This window comes from Malaclemys terrapin, chromosome 5 (genome assembly GCF_027887155.1).
Source record: "Malaclemys terrapin pileata isolate rMalTer1 chromosome 5, rMalTer1.hap1, whole genome shotgun sequence".
Classification (NCBI taxonomy): domain Eukaryota; kingdom Metazoa; phylum Chordata; order Testudines; family Emydidae; genus Malaclemys; species Malaclemys terrapin.
Genome location: NC_071509.1, coordinates 58,275,531 through 58,294,970, shown reverse-complemented (window position 1 = coordinate 58,294,970; position 19,440 = coordinate 58,275,531).

Here is a 19,440-nt window from a genome sequence, read left to right as displayed (position 1 = left end):
TGGCCAGTATTGGAAAACAGGATATGGGGCTAGATGGATCTTTGGTCTGACCCAGTATGGCCTTTCTTGTGGATCTTCGCTCCTTACTGCAAAATAAGTCCCATGGTCAGTGAGTTTTAAGACAGTATCAAGTCTGTGTTTTGATTTTCCTCCTGGAAATTAGAAGTTCTTTGTTGAAATGCAACAGATTGTAGGATTGTGAAAAGATAGATTAGATATTACAAAGCTCAATGACACCCAATGGATATGGCAATGAAAAAGTATGGAGGCAACGACAAAAAATCACCGTCCCCCTGCTATCATACAGGCTTCGACAGGGTTAAATGAGCAGTCCTCAGAGTGTACTATTGTACTGCTGGTTCAGACAAATGGGTTTCATTTTATTGCATTTGATAAGGTTTTTCGATTGATTCTGGTGAGTCACCATGCCTTACAGCACAGGTTGTTATTCTCAGAACAGCATCTAGTGCCCTTCACAACACAGTGGTTTTCCTTAAAACAGGCAAGTGTTATCAAAGCTAAAATGATCAGTGGAAGCAGTTTCTCAGATTTTGTGAATCAAATTAAATCAATTCTGCATCAGCACAATAACCATAACAACCAGAAATACCAAGAGACCAAGACAAAATAATGATATTTTTCTCTTCTGTCAATGTTTGGACAGCATGAAGATCCAGTAGAATCCACAATTTATAATCCCAATCCACAGCAGGAATGGTGTCAAAATATGTGTTTTCAAGTCACAAGTGCTGTTCTTAATGAGACTAAACGTACTTTTCACTGGAATAATTAGCAATATCAAGAACTGTGACTTCAGTTTTAGAATGCAGACAACCAGAGTAGAGACTTTGCTACCTCATGTATGACCAAATTCTTAAAAGTGAAGCTAGGATTGTTTTTCCTTCTTCACCCTCACATAGGATTGTCTTTCCCTCTTCACCCTTACATTGAGTTAATAATGATGGGAGGTGAACCTCAAAAAGTTTCAAAAATGTGGATAGGTTTGTAATAACAAAAACAGTGCATCTAATAATTAGAGCAGAAAACTAAAACTCAAAACTCCTATAGTCCAACTCTTCCACTGACTCAATAAGTAATATTGGAAAAATCACCTCTCTGTACTCCATTGTTACCCATACATTAAAAAAGGGATAATAATATCTATTTACCTAACAGGAGTGCTGAAAGAATTCACTATTTGTAAAGTGTTTTAGGAACTCCAGATAAGACACAATAAAAATGCAAAGTATTATTATACTGCCATTATTATCCATAGGTTCTGAAGCTTATTTTGAACCTCCGGATTGGAAAAATCAAAAGAACAGGCTCTCCAGCAAACTCTGCAGTACTACTTCTTTGCAGGAATGTCAGAACTCCTGCCAGAGTAGTGTCTTTCTTAGTATTCTTACTTGTGATCATATCAAGCAAGTGCAGAGGCCATAAAACAAATTAAGAGTTAACTAAAAAATTTTCAAATCTTCCATTTGAGTTTTGGATGTTTTTTCTTTTATCCATACAAGTTTGTCTGTCCTTAGTTTTTGGCATTACAGTCAGACAGGTGTGCTCTGTAGTTTAGATAAAGACTGATTAAAATCTGCTAGGATTGTTTTAAACCTCTTTTTTCTGGATTTTTCTTAAAACTCCTAAAAAAGTTCCAAACAAGAGATTTAATCTTATTCAACTCCTTCCTTACTGTCTGTTTGTTAGCAACTAGAAACATGTCCAAGCCACAAACCAGACCATGCTTCAAATTTTCCCAAGATTTGAGGGTATTCAGAATGCTGGTTTGGTTGGCTATGATAATAGAGTAAGGTCCAGATCCACAAAGGGATTTAGGCCCCTAACTCCTAGATTTGATGCTACTGTGATCCACAAAACCCCCATTCAACTGCTGCCAAACCCTATAGGTTCCTAAACTCACTCAGCACCTAAATTTTCACTGTAAAAGTTTCCTAGACGCTTAAGTTTCTGCCTCTGGTCATGTGCACTACTGCCTCAGGCAGGTGTCCAGATGCCTATCTCACTCCTAAACCCCAGTAAGATCATCAAAATAAGTCACCCCACCTATCTTGCCAGTAGCCCAATCTACCAAGAATACTCACAGTACGCCTAACTCCACACAAAATCAGTGTGTGTGGGGCGCTTTAGCCCAGTGGTTAGGGTACTCACCCAGGCTGTGGGAGACTCCACTTCAATTACCTCATCTGCCTGATGTAAAAAAGGTATTTGAACTTGAATTTCCCACTTTTCAGGTAAGGGCCCTAACCACCAGAGTATAGCATGCTGTGTTAGGGGGCACTCTCAATCGCGCTTGTTGAAGTTGTTCCACTTTGTGACACTAATGAAATATGCAGTGTGGTGAACCACAAAAAGGGGGAGTCTATAGCCCAATGGTAAGGGCACGCACCTGAGATGGAGGGAACTCCTTTTCAAGTCCCTTCTTCACAAAGGGCAGAAAAGGAAATTGAACAAGGGTTTTCCACATTCTGAGTGAGTCCCCTAACCACTGGGATAAAGGTTGTAAGACACCTTTATGTCCTCCCTTCCCATTTTGTGTGGAGTTATACATGCACTACCATCATTCTTGCAAGAAACAACATAGCCGTCCAACACCAGGAGGTGGTCCCCAGCTAAAGATCATAGACAGAGATAGGCACCTAACTTTGGTGCCTAACTCCATGTGAGGGGCAGGGTTTAGGACACCCCCTTCTTTCAGCATCTCCCACTGGCTAATTTAGGCAGCTCCCCGCCTAGTGTGCTGGCTTTTGTGGCTCCCATTCTCAGGCACCCATTTCTCCACATGCCTTGTATAAGGGTCTTAAGGTGCCTAATCCAGAGTTTGTGGATTCCACTAATTTTCCAGGCACCGGCAAGTTAGGTGTTGCAATGTCTACATTTCTTTGTGACTCCAGGCCAGGAAGTTCAGATGCAAATCTGGAATTTCCCAGTTTCAAGTTGGTTTGATCCTGAGTTTTAATTCAAGCACAATCTCTGTTAGAAAAATTACAAATCCTTGACCTATCATACAGAAAAAAGTTCAGCGCCATCCTCTAGGGGAGCAGGACCTGTCCTTTTATACTCATGGGAAGCTTTACATCTGTTCCTGAGCTTTCCTTTCAAATTAGCTGCTTGTCAATTCTATTACCAAACAAACATGAAGCAGCTGTAGCTCTCAAACTCTGATTAGTATTAAACCCTCCAAATCCAGCCCAGCTTAGACAGCCTCCCTACAGTTCTACTCAATTGATTAACTCCAACTGGTTCGCTACTAAAACTAATCTATTAATTTAACAATCTGAAAAAGCTTCAAATAAAATGCTTCACACCCGAGGGATCCAAACAATAAATTAAGTAAAACATCAATGGAGACACCACAGAAGTGTTTTAGGAGGGATAAGTAACTTTACGTTTTAAATCAGTGAGTTTTCTTTTGCCTTATGGCACTAAAACTGTGGATTATTTTATTGATTTAACACTCATTGTTTTCCTTTGCAGAACACTGGAGGACTAGAATAATGTTATTATTAGTCTTCTGAGAGAGGTAACATAGAAGACTCTAGGAACCACAAACCAATCAGCCTACTATCTGCTGCCTATGATGTCTGTGGCAAAGTACTGAACAATTGATTTACAGCAAAGCTGGATTCCAACCATGCTAAAGAATAGCATCTCGATCTGAACTTTCCACAACATATACCACCTCTGTGCAATCAACAAAATACAGGAAAAGATGACAAGCTATAACCCATTAATTTGCATTATCTTGTTAAGTCATGACATGCAGGGCCAGCTCTAGACACCAGCAAAACAAGCTGGTGCTTGGGGCAGCACATTTTTAGGGGCGGCATTCTGGCGCGTGCCGTGCCACCCCTAAAAATGTGCCCCGGCCGCCCTAACTCACCTCCGCTGCTGCCGCTCGCGCGCCGCTGCTCACCCTTCCTCCCAGGCTCTCAAACCCAGGAGGGAGGGGGAGATCCTGAGCGGCCGCGGCGTGCGAAACAGCTGTTTCACGCGCCGCGGCCGCTCGGGATCTCCCCCTCCCTCCCAGGTTTGAGAGCCTGGGAGGGAGGGGGAGACCCTGAGTGGCCACGGCGCACGTGCTGCTTCTCCCTCTCCCTCTCCCTCCCTCCCTCCTAGGCTTGAGAGCCTGGGGGGAGGAGGCAGGGCTGGGGATTGGGGAAGGGGTGGAGTTGAGGCGGGGCCAGGGTGGGGTAAGAAAAAAACGGGGGCAGGGGGCGGCCAAAATTGTTTTCGCTTGGGGTGGCAAAAATCCTAGAGCCGGCCCTGATGACATGATGTGTAAAATATTATATAGGAAGAAAGTTGGTTACGTACAATATACCTACTGGTCTACTAGTTTGGGGGTGCTAAACAGAACAATGAGGGGCTGTGTCACTGACTGTCCTGTAACCCTGAGCACCTCACAATGCCTTGCTGCTGTAGCTCCCAACCTCGGGCACTCACAACCAGCCTAAAGCTTGCAGATCACACCCTGAGTGTCTGTGTACTTAGATAACTCTGGTTCAGCAGCTCTGACCACAACAGCCTCTCTACAGCCCCAATGTGGCTTCCATCAGCCCTAGTTTCTACTTGCAGGGTGACTCCAACACACTCCCAATTCAGAACTTTCCCAAAACCATGTGCTCTGTAATGTCCAGCCCTCTCCTGGACAGTAATAAGGTTTGATTTTCCTCTAAAGACACAAAAGCACATCAGAGCTTATTAACTTAACTGGCATAAACTTCCATTTAAACACAGCACTGAGTTGGTTTATATTAACAATACAACAAGTTTATTAACTAAAGAAGATAGGTTAAGTGATGCCAATTAAAAGGAATAAAGTTAGAAAGGGTTACAAGCAAATAAAAGTGAAAACACATATCAAAAAGTCTAAAACTTAATCTAGTAAGATATAGGCTTTGTTCAAGATGTTTTTTCTCACCTATATTCAGTTCCCAGAACTTCAAAACACACACTTTGGTTGAAGGGCCCATCGCTTGTGTCTGGCTAGTGGATGGATGCCAAACATCGCTTCTCTCCTTGCTTATTTCTTCCAAAGTTCAATGATTTTGTTTCAAGAGGCAGGATGGCTTCATGCTGTTCTTCCCTTTCTGTGGGCTCCCCATGCCCATGTATATAAATGGGACTGCTATTGTTTTGATTCCACCATCTTCAACTGACATAGGAGATAAGTAAATAGTTACCTTCTCTCCTGTATAGAGGGTACCTGTTTTTAAGTACTTTTAAAAATCTGGCCCTTAGTCTCCCTGTGACTCAGTTTCCCATCTGTAAAATGTGAATAATAATGCTTCTCTATGTTGTGGGGCATAATACATTACATACATTCTGAAGAGAAATACATTAAAGATTATGAAGCATTCAGCTGTTATAATAATGGTAGAAGTAGAGAACTATCTTAGATTGAAAAACACTTGGAAAACAAGACGCTAGTTGGCAAAACAACTAACTAAAAACTAACTATTACAAAATGACTAACAATGATCACTGTATTTTTATGACTAAGGCCGTTGAGCAATCATGATCAATGTCCTGTGGTGGCTAGTATCCCATGGGTGGAGGGATAGCTCAGTGGTTTGAGCATTGGCCTACTAAACCCAGAGTTATGAGTTCAATCCTTGAGGGGGCCATTTAGGGATCTAAGGCAAAATCAGTACTTGGTCCTGCCTAGTGAAGGCAGGGGGCTAGACTCAATGACCTTTCAAGGTCCCTTCCAGTTCTAGGAGATAGGGTATCTCCATTAAATTAAAAAAAAATTATTTAAGCTCTTTCTCAGGCTAACCCAAATGAAGTTTGTTGCAGTAGTCCAGCCTAGAGGTCACAAATGTTTCAATAGCAAAAAGTAATGCAGCAAGCAGACAGAGTAGCAAAACACAGTGTTTTGTTAGGCTATGTCTACATTTAAACATTACAGCTGTAGTTAATCCACCTTCCCGAGAGGCAGTAGCTAAACTGACAGAAGAATTCTTCCATCGGGGGGGGGGGGGGGGGGGGGGGGGGGAGAGAGATTAAGTCATCTCTCAGAGGTGTGGATTTTTCATACCCCTGAGAGATGTAGCTACGGCAATTAACTTTTCAGTGTAAACCAGCCCCGAGAACCTAATGTTATATGCTGGGGGGCTCTGTTTGTTTCCAAAAAAAGCCCCAAGCTTGCATTCCTCAGGCCAGGTCTACACTACAAAGTTAGGCTGACCCAACTATGTCACTCAGGAGTGTGAAAAATCCATACCCCTGAGCAACATCGTTAAGCCAAACTAAACCCCACCCCAACTGTAGACCGCACTATGTTGACAGAAGCATTCTTTATTCCGACCTAGCTACTACCTCTCAGGAGGGTGATTAAATACAGCAATGGGAGAACCCCTCCCATCACTCTAGTGAGTGTCTACACTGAAGCACAACAGCTGTGCAACTGCAGTTGTATAAGTGTAGACATAGCCCGTCTCTGGTCTCATACTAATATATGTCCTTCTTGAAACCTGATCATCTTTTTCCAGTCCCACTCAGCATACTACATCAAAAGTGTGGATTACTATGGCAAGGCCAGGTTCTGGAAGAAAAAGTCACAGCTTCTGAATATTTCAGAAGCCCCAACTGGACTCCTGACCACGCCAGAAACACGGGCTTCCGTGTTCAATTTATGGACAATTTTTTTTTGTTTCTTTTCCTAACCCCATTTTTTTTTAAACAATAGCTTTAAAAAATAGCCTAACCAATATTTAAGACTATGTGGATATAAGTTCATAATATAAACTGAATTGATTTTGCTCACCTAATAGATTTTCATTAACATGAGTCTTGAGACAGCATGCATCCGAAGAAGTGGGCTGTAGTCCACGAAAGCTTATGCTCTAATAAATTTGTTAGTCTCTAAGGTGCCACAAGTACTCCTGTTCTTCTTTTTGCGGATACAGACTAACACGGCTGTTACTCTGAAACTTGCATGCTCTTGCTCCTCCTTGGTTTGTGCTGGTCTTAGAAACTCAGATTCAAAAAGTTAGACAGCCCAGGTATATTAGGTTTATGATGGAAAGAAAATATTGACAAAACAAAAGCAAAAAGTAGAATTACATGCAGATGATGTCTTGACTAAGGTACAGATTAGGAAATTATATGAATTGTATACTTTTTTCATTCCTGTCACTGAAACAAATGCAGCGGACCATTATTACCATTAGATGGATGTTTGGGTGGAAAATAAACGTAATGGTCTCATTAGTCAAGTTCTTAATGGAAAAAAACGCTAGCACCAACTGACACTGTTAAACCATATGGAGTGGCTCAGGAGTGTGAGTACCAACCTCAGAACAGACTGTTAAGAAGCAGGGCACAAACCCCAAACTGGTTGTGAATTCTATACTTAGATTTCACCAACCAAGTAACAAGTGTAAACTCCTCAGACACTATAACAGCCTACCCATGCGTCTGACAAAGTGGGTATTCATCCACGAAAGCTTATGCTCCAATACATCTGTTAGTCTTAAAGGTGCCACAGGACCCTCTGTTGCAGCCTACCCATGGAGTCACAGACAGTCCCCTTGGGTACTCCAGTCTATCTTGCCACCTAGGCAAGCTTGGCTTTTCTTACATCAAAAATCACAACAATATTCAGGTTAATCCCAGTCCCAAAGAACCAGTCATTTGCCCCAGGTCAACTGTACTTTAAATTTTACACCAAAGATGACACTTGTAGCCAATCCTATAATAAACTAACTAAAGATTTAATAACTAAGAAAAAGAAATAAGTTATTTACAAGGTTAAAGCAGCAGGTAAACATATACACACAAATGAGTTACAGTCTTAGCTTCCAAAAGGTGGTAGAAACTTCTATAATAAACAAACGCTATCTGTCCTGGAGGGCTAACCCAGGCCAAGCACTGAGGATCTTTAGCTTATGCTTAGTAATCCTTGTCCCTCAGGATATGTCTACACAACAAAGAAAAACCCTCGGCTGGCCCATGCCAGCTGACTCGGGCTCATGGGACTCAGGCTGCTGAGCTGTTTCATTGCTGTGTAGACTTCCAGGCTTGAGCTGGAGCTCAGGCTCTAGGACCCTCCCACGCCACATACCCTCAGAGTACAAGCAGCACAAAGATACCCTTTCTTCTTGTCAGGGATTTTTATTCCCTTCCCCTAGAGTTCAAACTTATGGGACAAATCCACATGCACATCTCCTCTTCATGGGGGTGTGGGGGAGCAATCAACAAAAGTCTTTTGTCCTCTGATATTTCACAATGGTTTGCCTGGTGTCTATAGGCCTTCTTTTGTTGGGCCGGAGATAACGCCTACTATGGCAAACTAGTATTTCACACTGGGTAATGTTTCTCTCATGACTGATGGTATGAGTTTCAGAGTAAACACTTTTACAGTTACAGAGCAAACACTTAAATATTATCTTATAACGTGGGATACAGATATTATAAGTGAGTTTCATGCATGCGGAAATTTACAAGCATTTCATAAACACCAAACACATTTTTATAAACCTAATGCCTATTTTACCTATAACACATCCATGAGCCAGACTGGTTTCCACCTATGCATCTGTCAGTGTTCACTTGAGGCCTAAGGGCCTTGGCATGAGCTGAAAACTGGTCTGCTAGTGTCACAGATACCTTTGCCACAGTCATAGAAGTGAGACTAGAGACTGAATGGACATGGAGAATGAACTCCAGAGGTTTTCTTTTCAAGTCAGGAAGCTTGCTCTGCCACTGCCTGTGCTGCGCCTGTTCTGCAGATAATGATCCTTTGGGCTTTTTCCCACCTTTCACAAGTACTAAGTTTCCCCAAAACATTTTTTTTTAAATAAGTTGTTAAAAACTCAAGGATTTCACTCCTATTGGGTGTAAAGAAAATTGTTGTTTTGTGGGGACAGTATCTGGATTCAGGACAAATGACACAGAATCAGAAGCTCTGTAAGATAAAATAGAGGAAAGTCACCTACAACTGCTCTTCCAATTAAAATGGGCAAAGAAAACAATCAAATACCTTGGCAGTGAACATTTTAGTCCAGTTAGACAAAACTGTATAAAGAAATTTTACAGCATTCCTGTGGGACAGCAATCATAATTTAGGAAGAAAAGACTTACAGTTTTATGGCTGGGGAGAATAGCAGCAGTGAAAATGGACAACCTGCCAAGGATTCATTTTCTTTTTAAGCTCCGCCAATTCAAGTGTCTAGGGAAACTATAAATGACATCCACCATTGTATCACAAGATTTGGGGTGAGAGAAGTAAACTGCCAAGACTTACCAGTCATGTGCTGTCAAGGAAAAAAAAGGTTATGGGATGGGCCCTCTACAACACTGAAAAATATCACTGGGCTAAACAACTAAGGACCCTGTTCCAGAAATATGGCCCTTCAAGTAGGAATCATACTAAGTTCTAGGGGATTTTCTGCAAACACAGATCAAGGGCACAGAGGAAATAATTGCTGAGAATGAAAAAACAACTGCTGAGGTAGCAGTTGGTAGTTTGAGGAAAACTTAGGTTATTACAGTAATTCTATCTAGGACTCAGGGACCAAAGCCTTGAAGTACAGGTTGGGCAAGACTCATTTTCTCAGGCAAGAATAAGGGATCCTGAGAAAAGGGGGAAAGTGGGTTTTATATATTCTTCCCTCAGAGAGGGGAGATTGTGGAGGCTGACAGTCTCTCCCAGACCTACAAAGAACTTGGCCTATTTTGCTTCCAGCTGTGAGAAAAAAACCTTTTGAGGAATCAGTCTGATACAATAAAGGTAAACACTGGGTAGCAATTGCTTTGGAAAATCACACAGAAATTAAATTAAAAATAAATAAAATACTAAAAAGAAAAAACTAACCTCAACAATAATGGAATCACATGAAACTCCAATCACTAAATTCTCTCTAGAATTTTAGAGACAGTTGTTTGAAAAGTTGGCTATTGCCTCATTTTCTTTCCCCATGTTTTCATTTCTCCCAGGATGTGAAGCTAGCATATTTGCACAATGAAATCAATACATTGGGCCACAACAACTACCTACCACAGGGAATTAATGTAATTACAACAAACCAAGGGACTGTCAATTTGATTACAATATAATAATGATTACTAAGAAACAGGAAAGGAAAGGCCAATATGTGAAAACCAGGAAGAGTTAGTGGAAAAAAGAACAATAGACTTTAATTTGGGAAAGAGCAGACAATATCATGCACTCACGAGGATAAAATGAAATCAGAAGGGTTAATCCCAGGCAAATCTATAGGGGCCAAAAGGACCATGGAACAGCTGTTCTATGGCTTTGCTGCACTTTGACTCCAACAGCAGTGCTGTGCAGAGGAGGAGCACTATATTTAATGGTTAAGCAAAATTCCACTGCCTTCTGCATTCTCTCCATTGCTCCCTAAAATATTATGCATTACAAAGATATAATACTTCCAGGCATCTCTGTTCTGGTGATATGCCTCTTCCTCCCACCTGCACAACTTCTAAATGTAAGAGGCATGAGCGGTGGGTATAATCGGCCCACCAAACAGACTGTGGTGCACCTCCCTTTAGAGATGCACCGGCAATCTGCTGCCTTTGGAGCACTGCCAAAAGGGCACCCAAGCCATGGCCCTGCCCACGCTCCTTCCTCAGGCTCCACTCCCGCATCCTTCTCTTACCAAGTGGAGCATGGGTGGGGCTTCGTGGAGCGGAGGTTGAGTGGGGGTAGGCCTCGGGGCAGAGCAGGGGGAGGACCATAGTCCAAGCACTGGTGGCATCTCTCATTTCTAGGGAACTTCTGGCGCTGAGGCCCAGCCTCCCCAAATGCAGGAGTCACACGCCACCCATGGTAAGAGGCATCCCTAGGGTTGCCAGGTGTCCAGTTTTTGACCAGAACACCCGATTGAAAAGGGACACTGCCAGCTCCCGTTAGCACTGCTGACTGGGCCGTTAAAAGTCTGGTCGGCGGTGCTGTAGAGCTAAGGCAGGCTAGTTCCTACCTGTCCTAGCATCGCGTTGCGTCCCGGAAGCAGCCAGCAGGCTGGCTCCTAGGTGGGGGGTGGCCACGGGGCTCTGTGCGCTGCCTCCACCCTGAGCACCAGCTTCGCACTCCCATTGGCCAGGACCGTGGCCAATGGGAGATGGGGGGGCGGGAGGGTGCCTGCGGGTGAGAGCAGAGCGCAGAACCGCCTACTCCCCCACCTCCCGCCTAAGAGCCGGACCTGCTGGCCACTTCCGGGGTGCAGCGCAGTGCTAGGACAGGTAGGGACTAGCCTGCCTTAGCCCCGCTGCACCGTTAACTGGGAGCCGCCCGGGGTAAGCCCAGTGGTGAGCTGGAGCCGGTTCGCACCGGTTCACAAGAACCGGTTGCTAAATGTAGAAGCTGGTGTAGAACTGGTTCCTAAAGGGGCGGGCAGGTGGGCAAACCCCGGTCCGCGGGCTACATCCGGCCCTCGGGACCCTCCTGTCTGGCCCGCCTGAGCTCCCAGCTGGAGAGGCCAAGGCTCCCCTGGCCCCTCCCCCACTTCCCCCCACTCCCCCCCCTGCAGAGCCGCCAGAGCCCTGGGGGAAGCGGCAGGCTCCAGCGGCTATTTAAAGGACCGGGGCGGCAGAGGTAGCTGGAGCCCCAGCCCTTTAAATAGCCCCTGGAATCCCCCCGTTACCCCAGGGCTCCGGGGGCTATTTAAAGGGCCCATGGCTCCCCTGCTTCTACCGCCCTGGTCCTTTAAATAGCCGCTGGAGCCCTGGAGTAGTGGTGGCGGGGCTCCAGCAGCTATTTAAAGGGCTGGGGAGGTAGAAGCAGTGGGAGCCCTGAACTTTTTAAATAGCCCCCAGACCCCCGCTGCCGCTACCTCAGGGCTCCAGCAGTGGGGCTCTGGTGGCAATTTAAAGGGCCTGGGGCTCCAGCCCCTGCTGGGAACCCCAGGCCCTTTAAATTGCCCCTTGGGGAAGCCGGGACATCCCGGTATGGCGCACCAGCTCTTGCGGGTACGCCATACGGGGGCGTACTGGCTTACTTTCACCTTTGGGTAAGGAGTGGGGCTGCAAGCTCCAGCGGCTGTGTGGCATCCTTACTCAGCAGCATGGTAAGTGTCCAGTTGGGGCTGGGAGGAGGGGTTAGATAAGATGTAGGGAGCGGTTGGAGGGGGTGGAGGTTATGGGGAGGCCGTCAGGGGACGGGGGAACGGAGGGTTGGGTAGGCGTGGGAGTCCCGGGGGTCTGTCGGGGTGGTGGTGAATGGGGTTGGGGCAGTTAGGGAACAGGGAGTGGGGCAAGTTGGGTAGGGGGTGGGGTCCTGGGGGGCAGTTAGGGTGAGGGGTCTTGGGAGGGGGTGATCAGGGGACAAGGGGGGGGTTGATGGGTTGCGGGTTCTGAGGGGGGCAGTCGGGGGCAGGATGTGGGTTGGGGTCGGATGGGTGAGTGGCGGGGCGGGAGACAGGCACATGGGGCTTCTACTAACCGCGCGGTTCCCTACCGGGTCTTCGTCAGCACTTCGGCGGCAGGTCCTTCACTCGCTCCGGGTGAAGGACCTATCATCGAAAACCTGGAGCGAGTGAAGATTCCCCTGCCGCCGAAGTGCCGCCGAGGACCCGGTAGGGAACTGGTTCTTAGGATTTTGGGAGCTCATCACTGGGTAAGCCCACGCCCCAACCCCAGCCCTGAGCTCCCCACCCCCAACCCAGAGCCCTCTCCTCCATCCCAAACCCCTCATCCATGGCCCCACCCCAGAGCCCGCACCCCCAGCCCAGAGCTTGTACCCTCTCCTGCACCCCAACCCCCTGCCTCAACCCACAGCCCCCTCCTGCACTCCAAATCCCTTGGCCCTACCCTCCAGCCTGGAGCCCCCTCCTGCACCCCAAACCCCTCAGCCCCACCCCAGAGCCTGCACCCCCAGCCCAGAGCTCTTATCCCTTCCCACACCTCAACCCCCTGCCTCAACCTGCAGTCCCCTCTCACACTCCAAATCCCTTGACCCCACCCCGCAGCCTGGAGCCCCCTCCTGTACCCCAAACCACTCCTACCCCAACTCTCTGCCCCAGTCCGGAGCTCCCTCCCGCACTCTGAACCCCTCATTTCTGGCCCCACCCCGGAGCCTGCACCCCCAGTTAGAGCCCTCACCCCTCCCACACCCTGCCCCAGCCCAGTGAAAGTGAGCGAGGGTGGGGGAGAGCGAGCCACCGAGGGAGGGGGAATGTAGTGAATGGAGGTAGAGCCTAGGGGGTGGGGTCTAGGGGAAGGGGTGGGGCTAGAGTGTTCAGTTTTGTGGGATTAGAAAGTTGACAACCCTAGGCATCACAGAGGTTTTATGATCAAAATCTGTCAAATAAGCAAAAATTTACTATTATCTCTTATGTTTTTTCTGATATCCTAAATACTGTATCATGTATTGACTAAAGTTGTAAAATACTTGTTTGAGAACGTTTACTTGTCCATGTAAAAATCTGAAATTAAACTTCTTATTTAACAAAACTGGCAATTTTCAAGGCATCTGTAATATCCAGAAGCTACAATAAAAACATTTTCAAAATATAGTGGACCAAAATGACTCTATTTTGACATCCAGAGGCTGTGCCCTGACTTCATGACTTGTATCATGATATTATGGCGACGCATCAGCATGATCACACAACACCTCTACCCTGATATAACGCTGTCCTCGGGAGCCAAAAAATCTTACCGCGTTATAGGTGAAACTGCGTTATATCGAACTTGCTTTTATCCGCCGGAGTACGCAGCCCCGCCCCCCCGGAGCACTGCTTTACGGCGTTATATCCGAATTCATGTTATATTGGGTCGCCTTATATTGGGGTATTTTGGAATGTTGTGACAAAGCATTGCAAGGTGTCAGCCTGAGCTCCACCTCAGATCAGACTTCCCTCCTCCAAATTACCAAGCAAAATATAAACCTCACACAACCTACCTTTTATGCAGCTTGTTATATCTGCCAAGAGCAAGATATTTTAGGAGGGCCACCCACAGTTGTAAAGAAAAAGAAATTGAGCCAACTCCACTATTAAGAGAGTTCATTCACCACTAGAGTTTATCTTAACTTGGAAGATTTCCACATTTCCTAACTATACACTAAAGAGATAGACCTAGACCCATGCAAAGTTCAGATCCCAAAGTTCAAGGATGTTCCGATCTGGGATTTTGGTTCAGGCCCATCTCTAGCAAATGCATCTAGAGCACTTGGCTATATCCATGCAAGCACAACTTCATCTCTTTATTTCCATCACTTCAAAATGTCCTAGAGACATGTTGTTCATAAGGATTTTTTTATAACTTAAGCTATGATGGTGCCCATTTTGCAAATGACACCTCAGCGAAAATGCCCCATCTGCATATCTGCATGACAGACAGCAAATGATCTCATTCTTCGGGGATCTTTATTATAAAAAAAAAAAAAACAGCCCATACAGCAAATTCCAAACCAGTAACAAAATCCATCTATGAAAAAAAAGATTGATTTGTTTTCTACATTTTCATATACCAAGGCTCCATTTATTTCCACTACCATAAAGAAAATGAACCATTACACTTTTTTAAACAATCATAGCTAGCACATTTTGGAAATGTTTTAATTTCAAAAATACTAACTGGCAAATTAGAATGTAAATAGCTTTCCTAAAATGGCACTATTTTAGACACTGTTTTCTGATTGATGGTATGACTTTGCCCTGAGGGAGAAGATTTCATAGTTTTGTATGTATAATGTAATGATGTCTTTTTGCTGTTAGTGTCACTGAAATGAAAAATACTTTAAAATATGTAATTATTGTAAATAAAATTATACACATTAAAAAGAAGAGAACTTAAGTCTCACATTATGGGAGCTTGAGAAACTCATGCCTACATTTTTTTTAAGCACTAGGAATGTATACTTTTAGCACCCTTCTCCAATGTAATGAGGAAAATGAAATAGTAAGTGTAATAAATATGGCCCCAATCCTGCAAAAACTTACACACGTGCTCAATTACAGTGCTTAGTTTCTTCATGGACCACTCAAAATGCACAAAGTTAAGCAAGTGTGTAAGACTTTCCAGGATCAGGCAGATATCATTAGCAAACTGTAACAAACGTATAGGCATTATATTTTTCAAAAGTTTGTTAATTTTCATGTATTTTTGTGGATACAGCAACATCTGGTGGACAAATAGCAGAATAGAAAGAGAAGACATTTCAGTTATCTGATAAAAACGAGGAGTCCGGTAGCACCTTAAAGACTAACAGATTTATTTGGGCATAAGCTTTCGTGGGTAAAAAGATGAAGTGGGTTTTTTACCCACAGAAGCTTATGCCCAAATAAATCTTTTAGTCTTTAAGGTGCCACCGGACTCCTTGTTATTTTAGGTGGCTACAGACTAACACAGCTACCCCTCTGATACTTGACAGTTATCTGATGTATATGTAACAAACTGCAATCTGTTATTGCTTGCATTTATTTATAAAATCTTACCAAAGAAAACCAGCTATTTTATTCTGCTTTTGCTAACTCTACAGTCAATTTTTATATATACCTTATAACGTATTATATTCTTAATCAGAAATGGTCAGGACATCTTTGTTCCCATATTAGATACTAACATACTAACAATGGCAAAACAAGTATATAAACACTATAATACAGGATGCAAAATGAGCCTTCTACTCCTCTATAATCAACACAGCAGAATTCCAGCCAGCAGAGTTATTTTGCATAATGAACCAGCTAATCAGCCCAGACTGCACAGCTCAGACTCCAAAGCCAAGCATTGACCATTGTGAAGAGCTGGGACGGCTCTATGTATTTTGCTGCCCCAAGCACGGCAGTCAGGCAGCTTTCAGCGGCATGCCGGTGGGAGGTCCGCTGGTAACGCAGATTCAGCAGCATGCCTGCAGGAGGTCAGCCAGTCCTGCGCCTTCGGCGTACCCACTGCCGAATTGCCGCCAAAACCGCAGGACCGGCGGACCTCCCGCAGGCATGCCACCAAAGGCTCTCTGACTGCCACCCTCATGGTGCGCTGGTGCCTGGAGCCGCCCCTGGTGAAGAGCTATCAGCGTATGTCATTGATAAGATAAATGTATTACATATGGAACTAAATTTGAAAGAAAATTCCACCCATGACCAGACTGTGTTATTCACTCCATCACCCTTGACTGAGTGCCAGAAGCTGGGAATGAGCAACAGGGAAAGGATTACTTAATGATTAAAAAATAAAAATAAATAAACTAATGGAAATATCCTATCTCCTAGAACTGGAAGGGACCTTGAAAGGTCATTGAGTCCAGCCCCCTGCCTTCACTAGCAGGACCAAGTACTGATTTTGCCCCAGATCCCTAAGTGGCCCCCTCAAGGATTGAACTCACAACCCTGGGTTTAGCAAGCCAATGCTCAAACCACTGAGCTATCCCTGTTCTGTTCATGACTGCTGAGGCACCTGGCATTGGCCACTGTCAGAAAACAGGATACTGGGTTAGATGGACCTTTGGTTTGACCCAGTATGGCCATTCTTATGTTCTTAGTGTGGCCCATCACATAATGCCGAAGCTCAAGAAGCCACAAAGACTATTAGAGCTATGAACCTGTAAAATGGATCCATGTTCCTTCTGGCTGGTGAAAGCCAGCGAAGAACTATGCCTACTACTAAAGAAATAATCAGTGCCTCTTTCAGAAAAAAACATACCAGTAACTACCGGACTTGTTGAAAAATGCAACGGTTAGTCCAAACTTCAAGAAACCAACATTCAGTCCTGAATCTCTCTCCATCTACTAACCTAACTCCAGCTGCTGTTCCTGGGAAAAATAACTGAGAAAGTAGTAACCACTAAGTTCCAACAATATGTGACATCAGTCAACATCCTGGATGCCTCAGAGTGTTCAGACTAGCGCACATAACTGGCTCTAGTGGCACAGAAGATAATCTCCTCATGACCATGGGCACAGGTAAAATCTCCACGCTCATGCTACTGGACCTCTCCGCAGCCTTTGACGCCATGGACCAGAAAGTACTACTAACTTTCCTACTTGACACAGCAGACAACCCAGCACTAGTGGCTCCAATAATTCCACTCAAGCATAACTCAGAGTAGTGATGGGTAACTACTCTTCTCCCTCTGAAGACCCTCACCTAAGGGTCCTGCAGCAATCCCTACTATCCCCCCAACTCTTCAATATCTACATGAGACCACTGGGAGAGAGAGTGAGATGCTACAGGCTTAGTTGTCAACAGTATGACAATGAAACTCAACTCTATATCTCATTCTCAACTGATGCAACCACCACCACTTTTTAAATGTTAGAACATTTACAGAAAATAAGCTCTTGAATGAAGAGCAGCTGATTCAAGCTGAAACCAGGTAAGACCAAAGTGGTCAGAAAGAAGAACAGCTTGTAAGAGCTGGCCAAGTCATTGTCTTCACCTTCCATCAAAGACATGCAGCCCTCATTCGTCAAAGTGATATGAAGACTCGGGGTCCTATTTGACCCCTCACTAAGCTTGGATGACCAGCAAGCATCATTTTCCAAAAATGCCTTCTCTCACCTCCAGCTTGATATGAAACTTTGTCCCTCTCACGCGGACAAGGACCAGGCCATACTGATGCATGCATTTGTCACCTCCAGACTGGATTACTGTAACTCATATGTGAAAATGAATATGCGGATGATGCACTGACTAGCTGGTACAGAATGTGGCTGCCCACCTTCTCCATGGCTCAGGCCACCATGAACACATCAAGCCTGTGCTCAAGTTTCTTCAAGTTCTTAGTGTGGCCCATCACACTAGTTTCTGATGCTAGTTTAAAGCTTTTGTCCTGATTTTCTGAGCAATTAATGGATCAAGGCCCACCTACAGCAAAGTCTAATTTTTGATCTCTGAACCACCGTGACAGCTGCGCTCCTCTGGGACAATGAGATCTGAAAGCCCAGAATAAAGCATGTGAGAGCTGGGGACAAAGCATTCTCTGTTGAAGCGATTTGGTTATGGAACAATCTTCCTGAAGAAATCAGGTGAATCTAGAGTGTGACCATCTTTAGGAAATGTTGCAAAGCCTTCCTCTTTGAGAAAGCTTTTTCAACATAAATGATGCTCATAGTTCAAACAACTTTTTTATTTCCAAATGCCTTCCATCACCACCCAAAAAGAAAAAAAAGAATCAACCAGAGTTTTGACCCTGAAAAGGAAGAAGGGCTGGAGACCTCATGAAGTCCATTGGGTCTTGGCTATTGATATTGACTGTATGTGGAAGATGCTCAGATATTATGGTGATAGGCTGTACTATAAAACCCTTAGGGTACATCTATACTGCACACTCCTTTTGGTGGCATGTAGAATACAGACATTATGCACACCCCTAGCATAGATATATATAGTAGTGTAGACAGTGAGATACTGCTTAGGGAAGTAAAAACATACCTGAACCCTTTGGTTATGTCCCCTACATGACACTCTACACACCCAAGCAGTACCTCCCACCATCTACATGGCTATTTTTAGCAGTGTAGTGTCCCACTGCCTCCCAGCTGCTGGAGTATTTCCCCTCCACAGGGAACGGTTCCAGCAGCGGGGAAAGATTCTGGCAGAGGAAAGGCAGCATGGAAAAGCTTTGGCAGCTCCCTGCTGCCTCCCAGCCAGACCCTTTCATCGACATCTGTGGCGACACACTGTAGTGTGGACACACGCTGCTTTTCACTGTGGTGTCTAGTTACACATACTCTACACACTGATGAAGGAAGTTGTAGTGAAGAAATAGACTATGGGTATGTCTAAGCTGCAATTAAAAACCCGTGGTTGGCCCATGCCAGCTGAGTGGGGCTCATGAGGCTTGGGCTCACAGGGTTGTTTAATTGTGGTGTGGACATTAGGTCTATGGCTGGAGCCTGGGCTCTAAGACCCTGCAAGGTGGGAGGGGGCCAAGCCCAAAGGTCTACATGGCAATTAAACAGTCCCTTAGTCAGAGCCCCAAGCACTGGAGGCAGCTGGCATGGGCCAGCCGTGGGTATCTAATTGTAGTGTAGACGTAATCTCTAGCCCTGAGGCTTGCAGAGAAAAGCTGGACAACAGGAACGAGCGCTCCCTAAAGAGTGAAAACTCACAAGACAAAGACAATGAAGCCAGGTCGGGGTTTTTTTCACTCTTATGACTGGGAGCCGAGGGGAGCCGCCCGCGCGCGCTGAGCCTTTGGCGTTGGCAATCCCGCCCCCGAGCCCAGCGCGGGCACAAGCACTGCATCAGCCCAGCACTGAGTGGCAGATCTGGGCCTTTTCCCTTCTTCTAACCTACCCCCCGCCTCCAAAACCCCATCCCGTGCAGGGCCTCGCCCCGCCGCTGTGACTCTGCCCGGCCCCCAGCCAGAGCTCGGCCCCTTTGGGCGCGGGGGCACCCCCGCCTCCAGCACTGCTGGCGCAGAGACATTCACAACACCCGCCCGTAGGGGGCGAGAGCAGCCAAGTGAGGGCAGGGGCTTCGATTCCCCACTGCGCATGTGCACAC